This window comes from Emys orbicularis, chromosome 2 (assembly GCF_028017835.1).
Source record: "Emys orbicularis isolate rEmyOrb1 chromosome 2, rEmyOrb1.hap1, whole genome shotgun sequence".
Taxonomy (NCBI): Eukaryota; Metazoa; Chordata; order Testudines; family Emydidae; genus Emys; species Emys orbicularis.
The window spans coordinates 138,442,103-138,467,135 of NC_088684.1; positions in this window are offsets into that span (position 1 = coordinate 138,442,103).

The window sequence follows — 25,033 nt, forward strand, 5'->3', positions numbered from 1 at the left end:
AGAAGAATGGGACAAGATCCTTTTGACGGTCACGGAACATGGAAACCCTAACATCACCTGCCAGGAGATTCCACTGCTGTAGTCTGGAGCCCAACAGCTCTGCCTTACTCTTGGGTAGTTCCAAATCCCTGACAAGGTCATTCAGTTCACCTTGTGTTATGAGGTGTGGTTCAGAGGAGGAGGATGGGAGAAAATGTGGGTCCTGTGACATTGATGGTTCAGGACCAGAAGTTTCATCCTCTTCCTCTTCCTCGTCTGACTCAAGTGAGAATGATTCTGGTGCATCAGGAACCGGCAGTCCTTCTCCGTGGGGTACTGGGCGTATAGCTGATGGAATGTTTGGATAATGCACAGTCCACTTTTTCTTCTTTGACACACCTTTCCCAACTGGAGGCACCGTGCAGAAGTAACAATTGCTGGTATGATCTGTTGGCTCTCTCCAAATCATTGGCACTGCAAAAGGCATAGATTTCCTTTTCCTGTTCAACCACTGGCGAAGATTTGTTGCACAAGTGTTGCAGATATGTGTGGGGCCCACCTCTTGTCCTGATCTCCAATTTTGCAGCCAAAATAAAGGTGATAGGCTTTCTTAACCATAGTGGTTATACTGCGCTTTTGTAATGCAAAAGTCACTTCACCACAAACATAGCAGAAGTTATCTGCACTGTTCACACAAGTACGAGGCATCTCTGCTCATTTTGGCTAAACAGAAATGTGTCCCTTTGCAAAATCAAACACTGACAAATAAGAGAGCACGACACTGTTATGATTTCTAGAGCTGATATAGGGCAATTTGTTCAGCAGAGTGATGTAAGCTTCGTTATGATTGCATCATCCATGACTTCTAGGAATAACATGATGCAATTCATATCATGTATGACGCAATACCAGCTTCAGATTGCATCATGCATTGTTTTGCCTAAAAAGCAAGTACTGTCCAAACCCAGTCATAGATTTACTCATAGATCCAGTCAAAGATGTATTTTAGTCATTTCTGGTTTATATTGAGATCCCTTCCCTTTATAACTCACTTATCCTCTGCCATTCCCAAGTCAAGGGTCGTATATACTGACCCAATAGCATATCTTGAAAACTAGAGCCAATCAACAATTTTAAGCATAATTTTCGTTCTCAGTGACCCAGAATTAGTAAAGTTTGACTACATTTATTTCAGAAGCATTTTGGCTGTAGAGCAGTGTTATTTACTGAGGATGACCTCATCCTCTCCCTCATCTTCTGTCGTTGAGGTGATGCACAATCTTGGGTTGCTCACACATCTGGGCCTGCACAAGATGGGCACCCAAAAAATTGAGGTACTTATCATCATGAGCCTCTTTTGAACTTGACAGCTGAAGTGACTCACCCAAGGTCAGAGCAACGTTGGGAATAGAACCTAAGACCAAAGCAGTGGCAAAAATGGGGACAGAACCAATGGCTATGACCTCCTGGTGTGACACTGTGGCCAAGAGGGCTAATGTGATCCTTGGATGAATAAAGAGGAGAATCTTGTGTAGGAGCAGAGAGGTTATTTTGCCTCTGAATTTGGCACTGGTGCAACTGCTGCTGTAATAGTGGATCCAGTTCTGGTGCCCACAGTTTAAGAAAGATGTTAATAAATTGGAGAGGGTTAACGGAAGAGCCACGAGAATGATGAAAGGATTAGAAAACATGTTTTATAGGATAGATTCCAGGAGCTCTATTTAGCTTAACAAAGAGAAGGTTAAGGGGTGAGCTGATTACAGTCTATAAGTACTTACATAGGGAACAAATATTTAATAATGGGCTCTTCAGTGTAGGAGAAAGGTATCCAATGGCTGGAAGGTGGAGTTAGACATATCCAGACCGGAAATAAAGCATGAATTTTTAACAGTGAATGTAATTAATCTCTGGAACAATTTACCGAGGGTTATTGTGGATTCTCCATCACTGACAGTTTTTAAATCAACAGGGGATGTTTTTCTAAAAGAGCTGTTCTAGGGATTATTGTGGGGCAGTTCTCTGGCCTGTGTTATCCAGGAGGTCAGACTAGATGATCACAATGCTCCCCTCTAGCCTTGGAATCTATGAATCTAGGTTACCCTGCACCTCAAGGCCCATGGCATTAGTATTCCAGATCAAATTAAAATAAGATACTGTATTTGTTGGCTAATATCGTCACAAAAAAGAAATGTACCGAGAAGCTGTGGATAGAAATAGCATCAGTTATTACCTTCACCCTCCTTTAAACATTACTAGAGCCAGCACTTCGATATGCAGCTGCACGTTACTAACATGCTGAGTAAATGAAGGTCAGGCCACGGAAAGATGTTTGCATTGATCATGTGCAGTTTGGTGTAGCACAGCGATTGTTTGCACCAGGAGGCCATTTGATTCTATTCTGAAGCAAGACTTGAGCTTATCATGTAAGACTTGACACTACAGTCCAACAACAGAGTGGTGGGACTGCCCTCCCTGCTGTTGGGAGCAGATATCCTTCTGATCTGACACTGTGGATCTGTTTTTGAAGGGTAAAAACAACAGTGAGCATTTGGTTGGCTGTGTCTGAAAACGAGAGAGAAAAATCCAATTGCTGTGTTGGGTATTCCCCTTCTCTCATCAGAGACTCCAAGAGCTCAGATCTTACTCAGTGAAGGGATTTATTGCAAACCACTCTTTTTTTTGTAAAATGCACTTGGTGGATTAACCAAAACAGGACATTAAGTGTATCTACATGGTAACTATTGATCTGTACATCAATGGATAGAGTATAGACCACCACATTCCACTGATACTGAACAAAACAACGGCCCAATCTCTGCAAGCCTGGCATATGCCAAGTCCTGTCAAGCTTCATTGAGAGCTGCCATGTGAGCAATGACAGCTCCCATGTGTAAGATTTTGCTGGATTGGGGCCAAAATAATCTGTCTGTTTCTAGGTGGCGCCAGGTACAGAGGTGGGGGGCGCAGTTTAAAAGCCTCACACCGCATCATCAGAAGGGCAGGTGGCATACCAGGGCTATGCTCCATAGATGTTAGACCACAGTCTGTAATGAGATCCAGCCCTTTGCTGCTCTCAGAAGGCTCAAAGAGGCTGGGAACTGGTTAGCAGAGAATTCCCCTGTCGAAAGGGAACTCCCTGCTAGCGTGCACATGCGGGATCTGAGCCCTGTGCCTTTGCAGTTGGCAAAAGGGGAATGTCAGGAACAAACAGGAGGCAGGCAGTGGACATGGCAGAGCTCCACTATGTCTATGCTCCACGGTTGTAGGGTTCAGTGACATAAATTAGAGCTGCAAGGAAACTGGCCCTGAGAATCAGGGAGTCAGAATCTCTCCCTGACACCCCATCCCTACTCTCCTGCACTGAGCAGAGGCCAGCCGCAGGAGAATCAAGCCCAGCATTTGCTCCTCCAATTTGCCTACTATAAATCAGGAGTAAAGCCACTGAAGTCAGTGGAGTTAAATATATGTAAGAGGAGATTCAGTCCTTCCTGGATGCATCCAAATGAGGATTTATTGAAGCTACGACGGAAGCTGTAGGATGTAGCATATATTACCACACGGTCTAGGGATGTTTCTGCAATTTCAAAGGATGATTAAAAGATGAAACCAAATACAGCTTTAGCAGAGGATCTGAGATCCTACAGCACCCAATTTAAATCTGCGTGGGAAAATTTTGATGGAACCGTTTTCTGTAGAAATGCTATTTCATCGACACCAAGATGTTTCACAGCACCATGGCGATTTCAATGACATTTTAAAAAAAAATCAAAATGTACCATTACAATGGCGCTGAAAGGTTCTGCTTCAATGTTATTGGAAAGTTTAAATAATCCAAACTATTCAAAATGAAAAGTCGTTTTTGAAACAAAAACATTGATTTTTTTTTTTTGAAATGTCAAGCTCAGAAAGAGATGTTTTGATGGCCACAATTTTCTTCATAATATTCTATAGGCAATTTCGGTGTAACTTTGAAATCATGAAAGTTCCCCAAAAATGGGAAATTTTGGTGCCACCTCTGTATTTGGCACTGGTGCAACCGCTGCTGGAATACTGTATCCAGTTCTGGTGCCCAGAGGTGAAGAAGGATGTTGATACACTGGAGAGGGTTCCAGACTAAGAATAGACACAAGAATGATTAAAGGATTAGAAAACATGCCTTACCATGTTAAGCTAAATAGAGCTCCTTCCGTCTAACAGAGAGAAGGTTAAGGTGTGACTTAATTGGAGATGAGTCCATTGGTTATAGATTAATCTAATCTAGAGAGGCTAACTTCGTTGGTCTTGACTTCACTTAATAAAAACCACCAAGCACTGTATACATACAAGCCAACCTAAACACCAGCTTCCCATATAGTTAGTGTTGGTCCTGCTTTGATCAGGGGGTTGGACTAGATGACCTCCTGAGGTCTCTTCCAACCCTAATATTCTATGATTCTATAAAATTTGTTTAAAAAAAAAAACAAATAAAAAACCCTACTGAAACAAGAGGCTCCACTGCATATAATCATCCCTATGGGGAGAGGATAAGAAAGAACAACCAAACACGAGACAGGTCAATCACCTTGCTTAATGCACTCAGATGCGACAGTGATGAATGTCATGTAACAACCTGGATAGAACAGACTAGACACCAATGTAAATAGGTAGCAGATCATTGCTAGAGAGGTTCAGCAAGAGGAGTCAGAAGGCAAAAATTTGCTCCTGGGTTTCAATACAGAACTTTCTGCTTCACTGAAGACATCACAAACTACATGGATGTGCTTAACAAGGCACTGGGGCAATTGGAAGATAACACTGATACAATTTAGATAAGCAATTGAGTTTATGGAGCAGTCCAGACAATCTATGATCAGTTGCAGCTGGTCAGCTGGGAGCTGGGGGAAAACAGCGGAGAAGCAGCCTGACCTTTGGAAGAGAAAGCAGAGATTCAGAAGATGTGCAAAAGCTGTGTGGATACAAGTATGCTCAGCAGAAACCCCCATACTCTAGATTGCACTTGATCAGTGCCCACTTGCCTACTGAAATCAATGGGAAACCCATGTGTGAACTGAAGGCAGCACACGTGGCCCTGATTTCCTAGGGGAAAAATAATTGGTAGACTAAAGCAGGGATAGAGGCATATTGCAACTTCCCTACCCAGCATCAGCCAAGGGCTGGTGAGACCCTAAGTGATCATAGAATCATAGAATATCAGAGTTGGAAGGGACCTCAGGAGGTCATCTAGTCCACCCCCCTGCTCAAAGCAGGACCAATTCCCAACTAAATCATCCCAGCCAAGGCTTTGTCAAGCCTGACCTTAAAAACCTCTAAGGAATGAGATTCCACCACCTCCCTAGGTAACCCATTCCAGTGCTTCACCACCCTCCCAGTGAAAAAGTTTTTCCTAATATCCAACCTAAACCTCCCCCTAGGGCAACTTGAGACCATTACTCCTTGTTCTGCCATCAGGTACCACTGAGAACAGTCTAGATCCATCCTCTTTGGAACCCCCTTTCAGGTAGTTGAAAGCAGCTATCAAATCCCCCCTCATTCTTCTCTTCTGCAGACTAAACAATCCCAGTTCCCTCAACCTCTCCTCATAAGTCATGTGCTCCAGCCCCCTAATCATTTTTGTTGCCCTCCGCTGGACTCTTTCCAATTTTTCCACATCCTTCTTGTAGTGTGGGGCCCAAAACTGGACACAGTACTCCAGATGAGGCCTCACCAATGTCGAATAGAGGGGAATGATCACGTCCCTCGATCTGCTGGCAATGCCCCTACTTATACAGCCCAAAATGCTGTTAGCCTTCTTGGCAACAAGGGCACACTGTTGACTCATATCCAGCTTTGTGTCCACTGTAACCCCTAGGTCCTTTTCTACAGAACTGCTTCCTAGCCATTCGGTTCCTAGTCTGTAACAGTGAATGGGATTCTTCCGTCCTAAGTGCAGGACTCTGCACTTGTCCTTGTTGAACCTCATCAGGTTTCTTTTGGCCCAATCCTCGAATTTGTCTAGGTCCCGCTGTATCCTATCCCTACCCTCCAGCATATCTACCACTCCTCCCAGTTTAGTGTCATCTGCAAACTTGCTGAGAGTGCAGTCCACGCCATCCTCCAGATCATTAATGAAGATATTGAACAAAACCGGCCCCAGGACCGACCCTTGGGGCACTCCACTTGAAACCGGCTGCCAACTAGACATGGAGCCATTGATCACTACCCGTTGAGTCCGATGATCTAGCCAGCTTTCTATCCACCTTATAGTCCATTCATCCAGCCCATACTTATTTAACTTGCTGGCAAGAATACTGTGGGAGACCGTAACAAAAGCTTTGCTAAAGTCAAGGAATAACACATCCACTGCTTTCCCCTCATCCACAGAGCCAGTTCTCATCATAGAAAGCAATTAGGTTAGTCAGGCATGACTTGCCCTTGGTGAATCCATGCTGACTGTTCCTGTTCACTTTCCTCTCCTCTAAGTGCTTCAGAATTGATTCCTTGAGGACCAGCTCCATGATTTTTCCAGGGACTGAGGTGAGGCTGACTGGCCTGTAGTTCCCCGGATCCTCCTTCTTTCCTTTTTTAAAGATGGGCACTACATTAGCCTTTTTCCAGTCATCCGGGACCTCCCCCGATCGCCATGAGTTTTCAAAGATAATGGCCAATGGCTCTGCAATCACATCCGCCAACTCCTTTAGCACCCTCGGATGCAGCGCATCCAGCCTCATGGACTTGTGCTCGTCCAGTTTTTCTAAATAGTCCCGAACCACTTCTTTCTCCACAGAGGGCTGGTCACCTTCTCCCCATACTGTGCTGCCAAGTGCAGCAGTCTGGGAGCTGACCTTGTTTGTGAAGACAGAGGCAAAAAAAGCATTGAGTACATTCGCTTTTTCCACATCCTCTGTCACTAGGTTGCCTCCCTCATTTTGTAAGGGGCCCACACTTTCCTTGACTTTCTTCTTGTTGCTAACATACCTGAAGAAACCCTTCTTGTTACTCTTAACATCTCTTGCTAGCTGCAACTCCAAGTGTGATTTGGCCTTCCTGATTTCACTCCTGCATGCCTGAGCAATATTTTTATACTCCTCCCTGATCATTTGTCCAATCTTCCACTTCTTGTAAGCTTCTTTTTTTGTGTTTAAGATCAGCAAGGATTTCACTGTTAAGCCAAGCTGGTTGCCTGCCAAATTTACTGTTCTTTCTACACATCGGGATGTTTTTTTCCTGCAACCTCAATAAGGATTCTTTAAAATACAGCCAGCTCTCCTGGACTCCTTTCCCCTCATGTTATTCTCCCAGGGGATCTTGCCCATCTGTTCCCTGAGGGAGTCAAAGTCTGCTTTTCTGAAGTCCAGGGTCCGTATTCTGCTGCTCTCATTTCTTCCTTGTGTCAGGATCCTGAACTCGACCATCTCTTGGTCACTGCCTCCCAGGTTCCCATCCACTTTTGCTTCCCCTACTAATTCTTCCCGGTGAAGAATTAGTAGGGGATAAATGTGCTTTAGTGGTCTCCATAGGGCTTTGCAGGAATCACAGGTTTGCCCCCCAGTCATGCCCCTCCCAACACATTATAAATCCTCCCCTCCTACAGCCTGACCATGGGGCATCTCTGGTCTGAATCTGCCCCCACTCCTTTGCCCCAGCTGGAGCAGCTTGGTTCACAGGATTATTCCTCCGAGGGCCTTGTACCTGCTGCAGTACAGCACCTTTGAGCAAAACGGGGGCCCAGGGCAGCAACAGATCGCGCCTCCAGTATTAACCAGCAGCAAGATGAGATACATCTTCGATAACACTTAGTGCTTTACAGGCCTGACTCAACACTGTGAATATAGTTTTACGGCGGTGTAACTCCACTGACATTTTGCCCTTTTGCCATGTTGTTAATCTTGAACAACTATTTACATCCCTCAGCCTAGGGCAGGATTTGACCCATATGTACATATCCATACACAATATATATGTACATATTCTTGTGGATGCAATGGAGGTTGCTTATATTCAGGAAGGGAGACTCTAGTCTCCCTAAGGGAAGGATGATCTGGTGGAAAGGACACAGTTCTCAGCCAGGTCTGTATCTCAGTGTTTCTGTAGGCTGCTGGCCTGTTTCCCCAGCCCAGGAAGGACTGACACTACACCCAGTGTCTGATTCAAGCTTTTCCCTCCCGGGCTTCACCTTGATTTCTTCCACTTAAAAACTGGTAACCAACTCCACATCAGTTGTCCCTCTTCCTTAACCAGGGGGCTTCTGCAGGGACCTATCTATTGCATTGAGGTTTCCACTCTACAGGCCACCTGCCTGAGTCATTCACAAACTGCACTTTTCTTCCCTGACCGTGGGGCTTCCTGCCAAAACCTTGCTGCTCCTAGCAGCTCTTGTCCAGTCCTCCCACAGACCATTTGCCTGGGACGCCTCCTGCCACAGGAGCCAACCCGCTCCCTGTAGGGCTTACACAAGCCCCTACACCCCAGCATCTCCTGCAGAAGCTTTTCTGTTCCCTGCAGCCCTCTCCGCAGCTGGGCTACTTGCAGGCGCTTATAATCACCTGATCCCGAGCTGATCGGCCTCAGCTGGGATGTAGATGATACATCACAGGTGAAGCTGGACCCATCTCCCCTTAGAGGGCCAGCCACCCTGGGAGTCTCAGTTTCCTAATCATTAAACACTGTGAGGATAAAAACCATTAATTATTGAGACACTCAGATATCATGGGGATGAAAGCCAGACTAGTACTAGATAGAATTCCATCTAGTTATTCTTTATCTGCATTTTTCACACCCATTCTCTCTCTCTCTCATATATATATATATATATATATATATATATATATATATATATATATATATATATATATAGGTGCATGTATAGATCCTGGACTTGCAGCATTTTTCTAAAAACAGCAGGTAAAAAAAAAAAAAGAATAAGCAGATGTTGGCTCTTATTGGAAAATTCACGATTTCCCCACCCGCATTTGTAACCACTGGAGAACACAGTCATCTCCCTAAAGGTCTGACACCTAAAAGCTTATTGAAGGAGAATATTCAGTCTCTCCAAGATGCTGGCTTTTTTGTAATGTGTCTAGTTGTATGAAAGAAGTGTTACATCTTGTATGAAGGAATGTGAAAGGATCAGTGATGTGGTGATAACAGAAGGGGGAGGGAGGGAAACTATCTGCATGCAATCCAGAATTTGTTTTGTTTAGATGAACTTCTTTTAAAGAAAGACACCTGGAAGCCAATCTATATCGCTCGGCAAACAGAAGCAACATGGAATTTCACAGCTGATCAGTAAGCCAATGGACAAAAACAAAGGGGAGGAGGGAGAAGTAGGATTAGTGGGTATGAACTGGGATTACTGTTCTGTCCACTCTCTAATTTGGATAGTTACATTCTGTCTACCTACAAATATTTGGCCGATTCACTTAATAGGCTGCTTTGTGCTCATTCCTGTTAGCAAACTCAGCTGGTAGAAAGGTGAATTTCACCCCAAGATAAGGTCTATGCACCACTTATGTCTTATTTTGACATTTTAGATGGCAATTAAATACTTATAGCTTGTGACTCGCTGCACAGTGGGTGAATAAGCATCTATCTCCTGGTATTTATAACACTCCCATCATCATAGTATCTAAGCTCCTCAAAACAATAAATAAATTTATCCTCATAGCATTCCTGAGATTTAGGGACTATTCTTTCCAATTTACAGATGGGCAGCTGAGACGCAGGGATTTAGGGCTATAATCCTGCAAGCGCAATGCACACCTGTAGCTTTATTCACATGAAGTCAGTGAGACTGCTTGCATGCCTCAAGCTAAGCATGTGGGTCAGCATTTGCCTAAGAGGACTATGGAAGTCTGCACGAGCTAGAAATTGAACCTGGAATTCTTGAGACATAGCCTTGTATCTTAATGAGGCCGCCCTCTGATAGCCTAGCTGATAACTGAATCCCAAAGAGGAAGGAGCCCTCCTATGTAAATTCATTTAAAATTCAAAAGATTAGTCTCAGAAACTGGGGGGGGGGGGGGGGAGGTGCAGTTCTGTGCCCACCCCTCCTTCTGGGAAGGGTACTATTGAATATTGGTTGATCTGAATCAATACTTTGGGCCAGTCAGCCAGTCACAGCCAAGGTATAAAACAAGCTGCTCCTGGGAAATGCTATGCTCTTCCTCCTCTCCCCAGTTTCTAAACATATCCCTGTTACGCCCAGTTCATTACACTTAGCATAAGATCAGCCATCACGCGTCTAAGCCACAAAAGTGCCAGCAAGGAAGACCTGAAACAACAAAAAAGCAATTCCAAAGAAAAATCTAATTAGTGGGTAAAGACACAGGGTGGCTTTTTCTGCGCCCTCAGCTAATGATGAAAACATACCAGGGAAAGTTTTGAGTGGTTATTAGCAAATAGAAACCCCCATTACTTTTAATTGAGGCCGACTTGCATCTAGCAAGTTTATTTGGTCAAAAACCCTCCATGTGAAGCCCTATTCTGAAGATGTCTACGCTCGCATTTGTTAAAAGAAATGAAAAAAATAAACACATTAGCGAGAAGTGAATAAATACAAGTGCACTCACTAAAGTGGCTATTTAAGTCTTGGACACAGGTAATGGTAGCGTTAGCATAGTCTTGGTGTTTTTCCTTTATTGACTCAAGGTACTTTGTCCTGAGTAGACAGAGCTAGAGTACTGCTTTGGCAGGTGACACAGTAGTGGTAAGGGCCTAATCCAAAGCCCTCTGAAGTCAACAGGAGTCTGCCCACCGATTCCAGTGGACATGGATAGGCTCTTAGCAAATCACGGGCAGTTTAAGGGATCCCTAAATCGTCTAGTCTGACCGCCTTTATACCACAGGCCAGCAATGCCACTCAGCACCTGCACTAAACCCAACAACCAAAATGAGACCTAGTATTACAGCCCACAGGAGACTAGACTATGATGTGCCGCAGGCAGAGAATAGGAGGGACCGACGGACGCCAGTGCCCAAGGTCCCCGCAATGGCAGGGAAATGGTTACGTGAGAGAGAGCCAGATAATCCTGGCCCTCATCCACATGCTGCAGAGGAAGGTGAAACCCCTCCCTCCCCAAGGTCACTGCCAATCTGACCTGGAGGAAAATTCCTTCCTCACCCCACATATGAGGATCAGTTAGACCCTGAACCTGTGAGCAAGAACAAAGTTAGCCAAGCACCTGAATGCTCAGTGCCAGCTGAAAGCCCTGGCCCTCCCTGCCCCATGTCACATTTCCAGCCTTGGCCACCCCTAAGTGTGTTAGCAGTGGCACAATGCACAGACACACCACACAGATCATCATCATTGGGCAGAATGCACCTTGGTGCAGAACGCCAATGCAAGGGTCTTCGCATCATTTAAACTCAGTGGTGGGGTGGGATAACATCAGAATGGCTGTAAAAAGGAACGTTGCATCCCTTGAATGCTGCAGAGTCTATCTCCAGATCTGGCTACCTAGGTATTTATCCTGCATTCATCAGGGACCCGGGGAGAGGGCCCAGTGATTTGCATCTAACCCTGCACAATGGGAGGAGAGGAGTTGTAGCTACAACACTGGTCCAGAGACTGGAGCAGAAGCCAAATGGAGGAGGAGCTGTTCTGCAGCCAGACATCCTAATCTTTTGTTTCGGTGGGAGGAAGATCTTCACTTCCATATACCTCCTGCATTTAAAGCCAGATTACTCTAGAGCTGGAGGGCAAACGTTTTCCCCATCCCATGGGAATGTTTGAGATTTCAAATTTGTTTCCCCTTCACTAACTGGGACAAAAAGTTGATGTCTCAAAAATGTTTATGAGCTGAAACTCAGAATATTTTGTTTTGATTTTGACCTTTTTCCCTTTATTTAGTGAAAATTTACCAAAACTTCAAACCAAAAGTCATTTCAACTAAAAAAAACCCTCCCAAAAAAAACCAAACCACTTTCTGGTTCAACAATTTCAAAACCTTTTAAGCCAAATGATGCATTTTATCAAAACTGAAACTGAACAGTGTGTGGTTTGACAAATCAGCATTTTTCAACAAAAAACATGTTGACTGGGAATTTTCCAACAGCTGACCCATACTCACTCAGTACCTAGGCACCATTCCAGAATACTCTTCTGCAGCTCCTGCCATGCAGGGATGTGGAGTACCAACTCTAGTGATGATCTTAGAAACCAGATTGTAGGAAAAAACCTCCTCCCTTTTGCTCCTCTTCTTCTGGGGGTGGGTTGGGGGGGGAGAGGAAAGGGGTCTAACACACAACTTATTTGCATTCAGCAGCCAAAATTGAAACCAGCTTTTGTATCAATGCTATTTCTGGGCAAAAAGCTTTTAAATTTTAGAAGTTTCAAAAATTTCATTCTGATGAAAATTCATTTCCACACCAAAGTTTCCTGTTTCATTGCAATTTTGCACAAGTTTCCTACACAAAGTTAAAGACAAATGTACATCAAATATTTTCACAGGGCCTGTGATGCCTAGATGACAAACAGACAGATCGACCAATCAGTATAGAGTTTGTACAGAGAATAGAGCATTCAAGGACTGCAGAAGTCCCTTGCCTCTCCCAGTGTTCAAATTATCATAGAATTGGAAGGGACCTCAAGAGGTCATCTAGCCCAGTCCCCTGCACTCATGGCAGGACTAATTATCTAGACCATCCCTGACAGGTGTTTGTTTAACCTGCTCTTAAAAATCTCCAATGATGGAGATTCTACAACCTCCCTAAGCAATTTATTCCAGTGCTTAACCATCCTGACGGGAAGTTTTTCCTAATGTCCAACCTAAACCTCCCTTGCTACAATTTAAGCCCATTGCTTCTTGTCCTATCCTCAGAGGTTAAGAAAAATCAATTTTTATTCCTCCTCCTTGTAACAACCTTTTACATACTTGAAAGCTGTTATCAAGTCCCCTCTCAGTCTTCTCTTCTCCAGACTAAACAAACCCATTTTTTTTTCAATCTTCCCTCAGAGGTCATGTTTTCTAGACCTTTAATCATTTTTGTTGCTCTTCTCTGGACTTTCTCCAATTTGTCCACATCCTTCCTGAAATGTGGCGCTCAGAACTGGACACAATACTCCAGTTGAGGCCTAATCAGAGCGCAGTAGAGCGGAAGAACTACTTCTCGTGTCTTGCTTACAACACACCTGCTAATACATCCCAGAATGATGTTCGCTTTTTTTGCAACAGTGTTACACTGTTGACTCATATTTAGCTTGTGTCCACTACAACCCCCAGGCCCCTTTCCGCAGTACTCCTTCCTAGGCAGTCATTTCCCATTTTGTATGTGTGCAACTGATTGTTCCTTCCTAAGTGGAGGACTTTGCATTTGTCCTTATTGAATTTCATCCTATTTACTTCAGACCATTTCTCCAGTTTGTTCAGATCATTTTGAATTTTAATCCTATCCTCCAAAGCACTTGCAACCCCTCTGTGATGGGGTGCTAAGCAGAAAAATGCTTAGCCAACCCTCTGTCACTCCAGCTCCAATTAAAGGAGGTGAATTGGAGCTGGGTAGATCACCTGGCACTGACTGGGGAAGCTGGAACAGTTGCTGCCTCATCAGGCTGGGGCTGGATAAGAGCCCCAGGGGAAGGAAGCCAGAGGAGGAGTTTGGAGAAAGAGGGAAGCTGCAGTAGAGGAAAGGCAGTGAGGGGAAGCTGAGAGAGATAGTTTGCCCCCTCTCTCCTGCCACTGGACTATAAGAAGGGGACTATGTGTATGGTGGAAAGGTGGTGGGAGCACAGCCTGTAAATAAAAGCACTAGGTGAGCACTGCACCAAAAGGTCTCTGTGCGACTCTCTCAGCCCAGCGGGGGCTGGAGCCAGGAGGGCCCTGCAGAGACCCCGTTCCACCCTCTCAGTTTGGTATCATCCTCAAACTTTATAAGTGTACTCTGTATGCCATTATCTAAATCATTGATGAAGATATTGAACAGAACCGGACCCAGAACCGATCCCTGCAGGACTCCACTCGTTATGCCCTTCCAGCCTGACTGAACCACTGATACCTGCTCTCTGGGAACGGTTTTCCAACCAGTTTTGCTCCCACGGTATAGTAGCTCCATCTAGGTTGCATTTCCCTCATTTATTTATGAGAAGGTCATGCGAGACTGTGTCAAAAGCTTTACCAAAGTCAAGATATACCATGTCTCTCACTTCCCCACCATCCACAAGGCTTGTTACCCTGTCAAAGAAAACTATCTGGTTGGTTTGACACGATTTGTTTTTGACAAATCCATGCTGACTGTTACTTATCACCTTATCTTCTAGATGTTTTCAAATTGATTGCTTAATTATTTGCTCCATTAGCTTTCTGGGTACAGCAGTTAAGCTGACTGGTCTAATTTCCTGGGTTGTCCTTATTTCCCTTTTTATAGATGGGCACTACATTTGCCCTTTTCCAGTCTTCTGGAATCTCTCCAGTCTTCCATGACTTCTCAAAGATAATCGCTAACGACTCAGATATCTCCTCAGTCAGCTCCTTGAGTATTCTAGGATGCATTTCATCAGGCCCTGGTGACTTGAAGACTTCTAATTTGTCCAAGTAATTTTTAACTTGTTCTTTCCCTATTTTAGCCTCTTCTAATCCTACCTCAATTTCACTGGCATTCACGAAGTTAGACGTCCAATCACCACCAACCTTGGTGAAAACCAAAACAAAAAAAGTCATTTAGCACTTCTGCCATTTCCACATTTTCTGTTATTATTTTGCCCCCCTCATTGAGTAATGGATCTACCCTGTCCTTGGTCTTCCTCTTGCTTCTAATGTATTTGTAGAATGCTTTCTTGTTACCCTTTATGTCTCTGGCTAGCTTGATCTCATTTTGTGCCTTGGCCTTTCTAATTTTGTCCCTACATATGTGTGTTATTTGTTTATATTCATCCTTTGTAATTTGACCGAGTTTCCACTTTTAGTAGGACTCTTTTTTTTTTCCCCCCCCCTATATTTAGAACATCAAAGATCTCCTGGTTAAGCCAGGGTGGTCTCTTTCCATACTTCCTATCTTTCCTATGCAGTGGGATAGTGTCCTCTTATACCCTTAATAATGTCTCCAAGTGGTGTCCTTCACATAAGCAGGCCAGGAGAAAGACAAGGTAAATAAAATGGAAAATAAATCAAAAGCTTGGAAGAGCCTACCCTACAAAAATAAAAACAATTCATGTCCCTTTTCAGTTGTGTCCTAAAAGCCCATTATTAAAATAAAACCCATCTCTCGAGAAGAATTATTTCAATCTAAGGCATCTTGGTTGGTTTGTGTATATTGATCTATTGACCTGCATGGGAGCACAGCATTATAAATGATATTTACACTGGCTAATTGGTACCATTAACAATATAAACAGTTCCCCTTTGTTTGGCTGCAGGATAAGAATATAAATAGATTCTAGCAGGAATGCTGTTACAAGTAGATCCAAGATGACAAAGCGGGGCTCTCACATTAAAGCTACACATTTGAATTTCTCAGAAACACCACACTTTCTTCCAAATCATTACTAAGGATGTTAGATAAGATGTTATTTATAGTATTTTTACCAGTTTTCAATCCACAGCATAGTGTTCCTCTCCAAACCAATCTGAATGAATTTTCCAATTAACATTTAACGAGCAACAGTATCAAAGGCTTCGCTGAAATGCAAAAATGAACATCTACTGCACTGTTTTGTAATTCTGTTTAAAATGTATGTTTGCTTAGTAATAATTATCCTTTATAACGCAAGACTGTTTATTGTGTTTAGTAGGTTTTTTTCCCCTCCTCTTTCTATATACATATACACATATATACACACACACATATATATATATATATATATATATATATATATATATATATATATATATATTTAAATTTAAACTAGAGGACAGCTCCTCAGCTGGTATAAGTCTGTGCAAATTCCACTGACTTCAGTGGAGCTCAGCTATTCTACCCTAGCTGAGGATCTGGCCTTGGGATGGAAATTAAATATTTAAATTCACAGGTGCCAACTCCACTACGGCTGGAGCATCCAAAGAAAAAAATTAGTGGGTGCTTAGCACCCACTGACAGCCAGCTCCCCTCCCCCCCCCAGCGCCTCCCACCCGCCGGTGACCCCACCGATCAACTCCTTCCTCTCTATCCCAGCACCTCCCGCCCGCCGTGAATCAGCTGTTGGGTGGCATGCAGGAGGCGCTGGGCGGGGGATGGTTGGGGTGGAGTGGGGATGGGGTGGAAGTGGGCAGGAAAAGGCGGGATGGGGCCTTGGGGGAAGGGGTGGAGTGGGGGCGGGGCTTGGAGCGGAGTAGGGGTTGAGCACCCCCAGGCAAAGGAAAAAGTGGCGCCTGTGTCTAAATTGGTAATGGGCAGAATTATTCCTTTCTTTCTGTTTTGGACATCACTTCTTATAGAAAGAGAAAGAAAAAACATAGCAAAAGAAAGATGAGATACAGGATAAAGATGAGATGTCACAGTTCAGGGCAACTGCACATGTATCCCCCCCTTTGTGCTCCAGCAAGAGCGCCCACTTTTAGGCTCCTGAACCTTCAACTGTCACCTCTCTTGAGTGGAGACCCACATCTCTTCCACTCTTGACCAGGGTTTTTCTAGTCTGCATAGTTCCTTGTCTACACTGTGATATTCCCAGCAAGGCAGACTGCCTAAACCAGGCCAGTGGTTATGTTTGTGTTTAAAGGAGTGTTCATTCTCCTTACTCTTCGAAGGCTATGAACAGCATCATTGCCAGCAATTATAAGTTATCACACAGCTTTTTCTAAACAAGCACATTTATGCTTAAGGTGAAAGCATTACATAGAAAACATTTAAAACAATGACAGGACTGACACACATGCTAAAAATCTTACCAGAAGTCACCCTCAACCCCAGCCTCAGGCTTTGACAGATGCCAATCCTTCCCTAAGGAAGGATTGGTCCCCCCCCAACACACACACACTTTCAAGAGAAGGTCCTGACCATTTGCTGGATCAGAAAGAAGGCCCCAAGTCAATTTAAACTCAGGCTATTGGACCTTTCTTTGTCTGTTGGTCTCTGGAGAATCCAGTTTGAACCAGTATAGGTGAGTCTCTCCAGGAAGTGGTACATCTCTGGAGGTGTTACAACCGGAGTGAATTTGACTGATCGCCCCTCATTGTTCTTAGTTGCTGGATGGTCTGTGGTCACCCTCCCCTATGGAATTATATGCAATCCCTGGCCCTCAGTGATGCAGAAACTTAGTACACTAGAATCTCGCAAAGTTATTGCAGGAAATTGCCGTATCTGTCACCATAGGTATCTTAAAAGATCGCTATTATAGAGATTACTCCATCCATTTTACAGATGCATAAATTAAAGCATCCACAAGGTTAAAGTTGTGATTTCTGGTAGGGTGAAGGGAGTTAAGAACCCAGCTCCCATTGAAAGCCCCAACAAAACTGCGGTCCCAAACCCATCCCAAGTGATTTGCCCAACCACAGAGTGACTCAAAAAAAATCACACCTGAGAATAAAAATCGCAACTCCTAACTTCTCTTCTTTAAATAACAGCCTATACTCTTTTTTTTAAAAACCACCATTCACCAATGCCATATCCTCAGCTTCACAACAGTTTTCAGCTTTATAAGCAGCATTGTATATTTTAGTTCCTTTAAAAAAAAAAAATGTGAGTTTGAAATGTGATTAAATAATGGGCCCAATTTTCCACTACCCGTTACCTTATGGAGTCATGCGCACCTGTGCAATGTACGTGGGAAGTGGGTGTAGCTACTATTCTGATTGGGCAGCATTCTCCACCACTTAGAACTAACTTTGCACAGACTTAGTTAACTATCCTAGATGCAAAATAGTAAGAATCAATCCCATTAACTTCAATGGAGTTACTCCCAAATCACATTGGTGTAAGCGTGAGCTGAATCAGTCTTTGGTGTCTCTTCCATTCAAATGGCTCTGAGCTATTCCTAGCCTCCTATCCACCCCCTTCAAACAGTTGGCAGCAGAGTCTTGTGGATAAAATACTACCCAGGAATAAACCATAATTGCAATTAAGAAGCTACAGAAATCTTTGAAGGCTGCAATACATTCATTTCCTTGGAAACCGGGCCAGATCCCCAGCTACAGCAAATCGGCATTTGCAGCATTGGAGTTAATGGAAATACTTCATTTATGCTACTTGAGGATTTGGCCCGACTGTCTGAGAAATCAATCCACATGTGTGTGGGAGGGAGAGAAGAAGATCCACCTTTCCAGAGGATTCAGCATCGCTGATGTGCCACTTGGCATTGTAGCTTGGCACTTTCCACGGCATGGCAGAGCACTGTCCGTAAAAGATGCCTCCATTGTCAGTGCAGCACAGTCACTGAGCTATGGTTGCCCTGGAGCCACAGGGGTTAGAGTGACATTGACTTTCCCTCATTACTGCAAGAAAATGCATGTGTGCACAGCAAAAGCAAGAATAAAGCTTCTTGGGCTGATCCTAGCCTTGAGATTCAGGGTCATGTAAGGGGGGTTGGGCACCTCAATGTGACAGCTCAGCCATGGAGCAGGAGAAGGGGTGATAGGTCATAATAAAACTGGAGGGGATGGGCTAGTGGCCTGAGATACAGGTTAAAAGAAACCGAGGGCCTGATTCTCCACTGCACCTCATAGGGTCATTTGCACTGGTGCAAAATGGGTGTAAAATGCTATCAGAGCCGCATGGCAGCATTTCCCACTCATTTTGCACAGGGGTAAATAGCTCTACCAGATGCAAGAGGTGGGGAATCTGGCCCACAGAGCCCAATTCTGAACTCATTTTTACCAGCTTAAGTCTCAAATACATGGGATTGCTTGGGGGGGGGTGGGGGGGTGGAGGGGAGCTCAGAATCAGGCCCATACAGGCCCACAGTCCCTTCTAAGCAGAGGTTATTGAGCCCTTTATACTTAGCACAGACAAAGTGAGAAGAGACTTAGGCCCTGCATTTCACTGGTGTAGATCAAGAGTAACTCCACTGAAATCACTGGAGTTACACTGCCGTTAAGTGAAAGGAGAATTAAGCCCGTACTTTAAAAGAGTCCTGGGTACCTGCTTTCCATGGGCATTAAATATCTCACAGCACTTTGTGTAAGTCCTGTGGGTTGTCTTGGTATCTACAGCCAAAATTACCCCATATCCCACCCTTATACATTTTTGTTGGCTGCATTTCATTGGTGCTGGATATACACCTCTACCCTGATATAACGTGACCCGATATAACATGGGTTCACATACAATGCGGTAAAGCAGCGCTCCGGCGGATCAGGGCACCAGCTCCCAGCCGCGGTGCTCCGCTTCTTGCCACCAGTGAGTGCGGGGAGATTGGGAAAAGGACCCCCCCCGGACTCACCTGCGGCGGGAAGCGGAGCGCCGCGGCTGGGAGCTGGCAGAGTGGAGTGGGCTGGGGCCAGGCTGCTCTGCTTCCACCACTGCCGGTGAGTGCAGGACCTTTCCCCAACCCCCCTTGCCCCCCATCGACACGGCTGGGGCAAGGAAAGCGGAGCGGGCTGGGGCCGCAGCGCTCTGCTTCCCGCCGCAGGTGAGTACGGGGTGCGTCCTTTCCCCAACCTCACCGCACTCACTGGCAGTGGCGGAAGTGCAGCGCCACAGCTGGGAGCTGGCAGAGTGGAGCGGGCTGGGGCCTGGCTGCTCCGCTTCCCGCCGCTGCTGGTGAGTGCCTGTCAGGGGGCGGGGTGTGTGGATAGGGCTCAGGGCAGTCAGGGGACAGAGAGCAGGAGGGTTGGGTAAGTGGTAGGGTCCTGGGGGTGATTAGGGATGGGGGTCTCTGGAGGGGGCGGTCAGGGGACAAGGAGCAGGGGGGCCAAACTAAGTTCGATATAAAGCGGTCTCACCTATAGTGTGGTAAGATTTTTTGGCTCCGGAGGACCGCGTTATATCGGGGTAGAGGTGTAGCTGATCAGATCCTTTGGGATCTTGCAGTATGAACAGTCCTGGATAAATGCACAATCTTAATACACAATGGATTGGGAAAGTAACTGTGGAAAAGGCTACCGTTTCCTGTGTTAAACAAGGATTTCTGTGCCAGCCCTTGTAATCAGGCCAGACCAAAGTGATTTAGTTAGATTTGAGTAGGTGGAGTAACTCTAATGAAATCAAGGACATTGACAGGATTCACCCCTGTGTAAAGTGAAATGGGAATCAGACCTTCAGTGTGTAAACAAAATAAATGGTAGTTTCTTTAAAACCAGTTTGAGTGGTGAGGGTTGTTGGCCTTAAGCAGACAATTGTTATTAAATATATGAAGCTGTACAGTATCTTTGAAGTATTTATTTGAACAAATTCCATCTAACAAAAAAAAAAAAAAAAGGCCACAAAAATGTAACACAGTTAGCAGGAATCCAGTTCTTAAAGATCTCCGATGTACTGTCACTGTGCTAAATGGATTATTGACAGGCTGCGTAGGTTACTCTAAACTGCCACTTAAAAAAAAAAAAAAAAAAAGTAAACTTAGTTCCTGAGTGCTGGCGACTTAACTGGAGCAGAAGAGTCCTCACTGCACAGCTGTGTACAAAAAAAGCTACCACCAGGGACAGTCAGAACAATTCCACTCGCCATTGTGAAATAAGGCTTTGCACGTGGATCTGAGAGGGTTCCACATGCATCAGGGAGAAAAGCCCCCTGAAGTCAAAGCAGTAGTCACGGGGGCAGTTCAGCAGCCTCTCTCTGAGACTGCCGCAGAGGCTGGCAGTCTCACACGCGACGGCGCGTTTAGCCACCCACACTTCTGCCCAATGCCCTTCGTGAAAAACAAATTGCATCGAGAGCTATAAAGAGCTGCTGCAAGAAAGATGATTGGAACAGAAGCTATCTACAGTGATGGGCAGCCGTATACCATGGGACGCAGGAAGGATGGACGAATAGATAGAATTATGTGCACGGTTAGCACTGGCAATGTGATCGGTGAATGGGCTAAGGGCATTGAAGAACTAACCTCCTTTTATTCCTTTCCAATGACAGATACTGCGCAACTGTTCTACTACTCTGTGTTTGTACAGCACCTCTCACAGTGAGACCTCATTCTTGATTGGTCCATCAGTACTACGGTAATGAACAAAATAAATATACATGTACACAGGGCTGGATTAACCCTGGGTATGTCTACACAGCAATTAAGCACCCACAACTGGCAGGGCTCGGGCTGCAAGGCTGTAAAACTGCTGTGGAGATATGTGGGCTCAAGCTAGTGCCTGAGCTTTGGGACAACCCTTCCCCCCCAAAATGTTTAGCCCCACAGCCTGAGCCCTGCGAACCTGAGTCAACTAACTTGGGCCAGCCATGGGCATGCCATGAGTCTTTTATTCCAGTGTCGACATACCCCCTATGAAAGCGCAAAGAGCAGACATAATCCATCTGAAGTGATGATGCTCAAGAGACTGCAGGTTCCAGGCCAAGGGATCTAATCTCAGTTTTATGTGTAACCCTTCTGCCCATCTAAGTTGACAGCAACAAGGGCCGGGTTCTGTATCTAGGGGTTCCGTTTCAATAACACAATGCAAAACCGGCTCGAGCCCCCACCCAGTGACCTGGGACAATTACATACCACCCCCCTGGGTACCTCTAAGAGGCAATACTTCCCCTCTCGCAAGCACGGAGTCTGAGTGTAGCAGAAAATGTTTAATAACATGAGGTAAACGACATCAGCATAAAATTGGAAAAAACACCACAAACAGGATTCATAACACAAACCATGAGCAAAACCCACCCCAGCAAATTGGGCTGTGTCCTTTCCCTTTGTCTCTTGAATCCAACAACCCAAAAATTACCCAGAGTCCCCAAAGTCCAACACCCCCAAAGTCTCTTGGGTCCAGCAACCACCCAAAGTCCCAAAAGTCCAACAACCCCCAAAGTCTCTGTCCCTGGTCAGTGCAGCCCCTAGAGCAAAAAGGGGGGGCACGCAGGGTGTTAAGGGGCACCTTACGTGATCCGAGGCTGGCCGGCCGTCTGTTTCTCCGTGGGGGTTCCGCCACAGCCTTCACCACGAGCCAGTCCACTTTCCTGCCATCCCACGAACTGCTCCGCTCTACAAACTGCTCCGTTCCACTGCACTCCGCTCCGCTCCCCGACCTGTGAGCCGTTCCAGCCGTCCCCACAAACAACTCCGCTCGCCGTTCCTTGGGCCACTCCAACCGGCCCCGCAAGGCTACGCGCCGCTCCTCCAGTCGTCCCCACAAATTGCTCCGCCAGCTGCTGAGCAATATAGCTTCAGGCTCCCCCACTTGTTAACACTTTACTCAGTGATCTCAGCTTTTAATAACTTTAGCTCTTTTGTGATTTCAGCTCTTAGCAATTTCAGCTCAATAGTAGGGGAGCCCTAGTGCTGGTGCACCATTGGCCCAAAGTGAATTCAGCTCAGCAGCCTGTAACTAGACTCCTAATGGAATCAAAGTTAGCTCTGACATTCAACAGTGGAGAGAGGAGGTGGTACAATTGGTGTTTCAAACCCTCAGAGGGGGCCCATACCATCAGGTACAAATACCTGTCCCCATCCTCTCTCTATTCACTGGGTTTTGTAACCCATGCCCCTTGTCAAGCAAGTGCTACTTAGGTAATGGTGAAGGACTCACTTAGTCCTTCTGTCATACAACAGTTCCACTGGCCTTGATTCACAGAATCAGGGTAACAAAACTTTATTCTTCCTGCCCCAATAATAGAGAAACTGGGGATCCCACACCAGCCAAAGTAACCACTTTCAGTTGCTGTTGTTCCATGCCAGGCGAGTGGGTGTGTCTATGCAAACAAGATCAGCCCCTGGAGTTCTTTTCCACACTCGCCATAATTCACCACCAGATGTCAGGGTAGAGCTCATCCTGACTCTGCTTACATATGCTTCCACAGTTCACCTGACATCTGCCAACCATGCAGTGCCAAACCAGTCAGAGATGAGTATTTTGTTTTTGTCCTTATTTAAACACAAATAGCTGGGGTGTTTATTACCATGTAAGTTCAGGTTGCAATTTACAGGCATTTTCAATCCACTTCTCCCTGTGAGTACGAGATACATGGCTCGGTCTACTGAGCCGGACACCTACTGAGATGAAAAGGAAAGCTACAAAAGGAGGCTTTCCAAATCTTGAGAGCAGCAGGCAAAAAGTGGTAAGAAGCCATTCAGGGAGAATGGAAGGAAAGCTGCAAACACCGTTCCTCAAAGAAGAGCTTAAAATGTTACTCTTTCCACTGACATATTCTTCTAATGTACATTACAGCCTTAGAATCATAGAATATCAGGGTTGGAAGGGACCTCAGGAGGTCATCTAGTCCAATCTCCTGCTCAAAGCAGGATCAATCCCCAACTAAGTCATCCCAGCCAGGGCTTTGTCAAGCCGGGCCTTAAAAACCTGTAAGGAAGGAGATTTCCCCACCTCCCGAGGTAACCCATTCCAGTGCTTCACCACCCTCCTAGTGAAAAAGTTTTTCCTAATATCCACAATAGTCTTGTGGTCTTATTTTTTGTGACCTAGGTCTCACACTACCCAAATGCATCTACTAGTTTGAAGCACAATGCTAAAGGTTAAGCTGGAGAGAGGGGAGTGTTTTCCAGTGGCTAGAGCAGAAGACTGAAAATTAGGGCCGTTGGATTCGGTTTCTGGCTCTACTGCAAGTCACTGCATGGTCTATAGCAAGTCCCTTTGCCTCTGTGTACCTCCATTTACCCTGCTGTGAAATATTCCCTCCACAGAATCCACAAGATAGTGCTTTGGGAACCCTCATCCCCAAATGCATAGCTCTCCAGGCCTACACAAGGACTTGAAGACTTGACCCATACAAAATGAAAGTGATACGTACTCATTTAAGCCCTGATCTTGCACCATTAAAGTGAATGGGAACTTTGCCGTTGACTTCAATCAGCATAGAATCAAGTCCTTGTGCCTCCCTTACACACTAGAGTCTTGATCTTGCCACCCACTTAAGACCTATTTTGAGGGCCTAAATACTTACTCCACCAGTAATAGCACTGATATCAATGAAACTAATTGAGGACTAAGATACTACTTGACCGGCAGAAGAGTGGCTAAATCCAGCCGTGTATGAATAATACAACTAATGTTATCTCTTGTTTCAGGAAGATTTTCAGATGAGTCCAATTTTGTATCAATTTTTTTTTAAATCATCAGACCTTTCTTATAACAATTCCTAGTTTTTAAATGTGAAGAAAATGAACACAAAAATAAAAACCCAGGTTCAGATAACATTTATAACCCAATAACCTTTAATATGTGCCATAAAAAAGGGATTTGGTGCAGTAATTGATAACTTTTGAACAAGTAATAGCCAAGATTTATGTTGGTACTTATTAATTATATGGAATAATTATAGGTTTTAGAAGCTGCCTGGCTGGAAGGACACTGTCTGCAAAGAAGTTAATTAAAAGCTAAATATTATTTTTATCATGTGCCCAGTAAGGTAGATCCTATAGATAAAATACATGCACCATCTTCAGGCTTCTGTTCCATAGCACTGTTATTGAAGTTTCTTTATCCCTACCTAACAAAGTGAATTTTCTGGCATTCCACAAACACGAATGAGTTTATCTAGGTACTTATATGGAACGCCTCACTGTCTTTGATGTATTTATCCCCATAATCCCTCTGGCTTGGTAGGGAAGTGCTATTATCCCCATTTTACTGATGGGAAAACCGAGGCACAGAGAGACTCAGATCCAGATTGTTAAAAGGTACTTTGGCACTGCTCTGCTGAGTACTGCAATGTTTAAATACACATCTGGGTTCAAGGTCACCTGCCCAAGGTCACACAGGGAAGCAGGGAATTTAATGTGGTTATCCAGAGTCCTAATACAGCACCTTAAACCCTGGACCATTCCATCACTCCGATGAGCATGGTGGAAACTGGGTGAAATTTTGGTGGACTCTAGATCTTTGGGCAAAAGCTGCTTTGGTCTCTCAAATTATGCATTGAAATTGGATTGCCTCTCCATTTTGCACCCTTAAAACACAGAGTTGCACACACAAACACATAGTAAATGGCCAGTAGGCTGAGCAATGAAGAATTAAAGGAAAACATCCAATAACTACAATGTAAGTCAAGCTATTTCTCCGGCAGCTGGGAAGAAAGAGGAGAGAGATCTTACTGAATG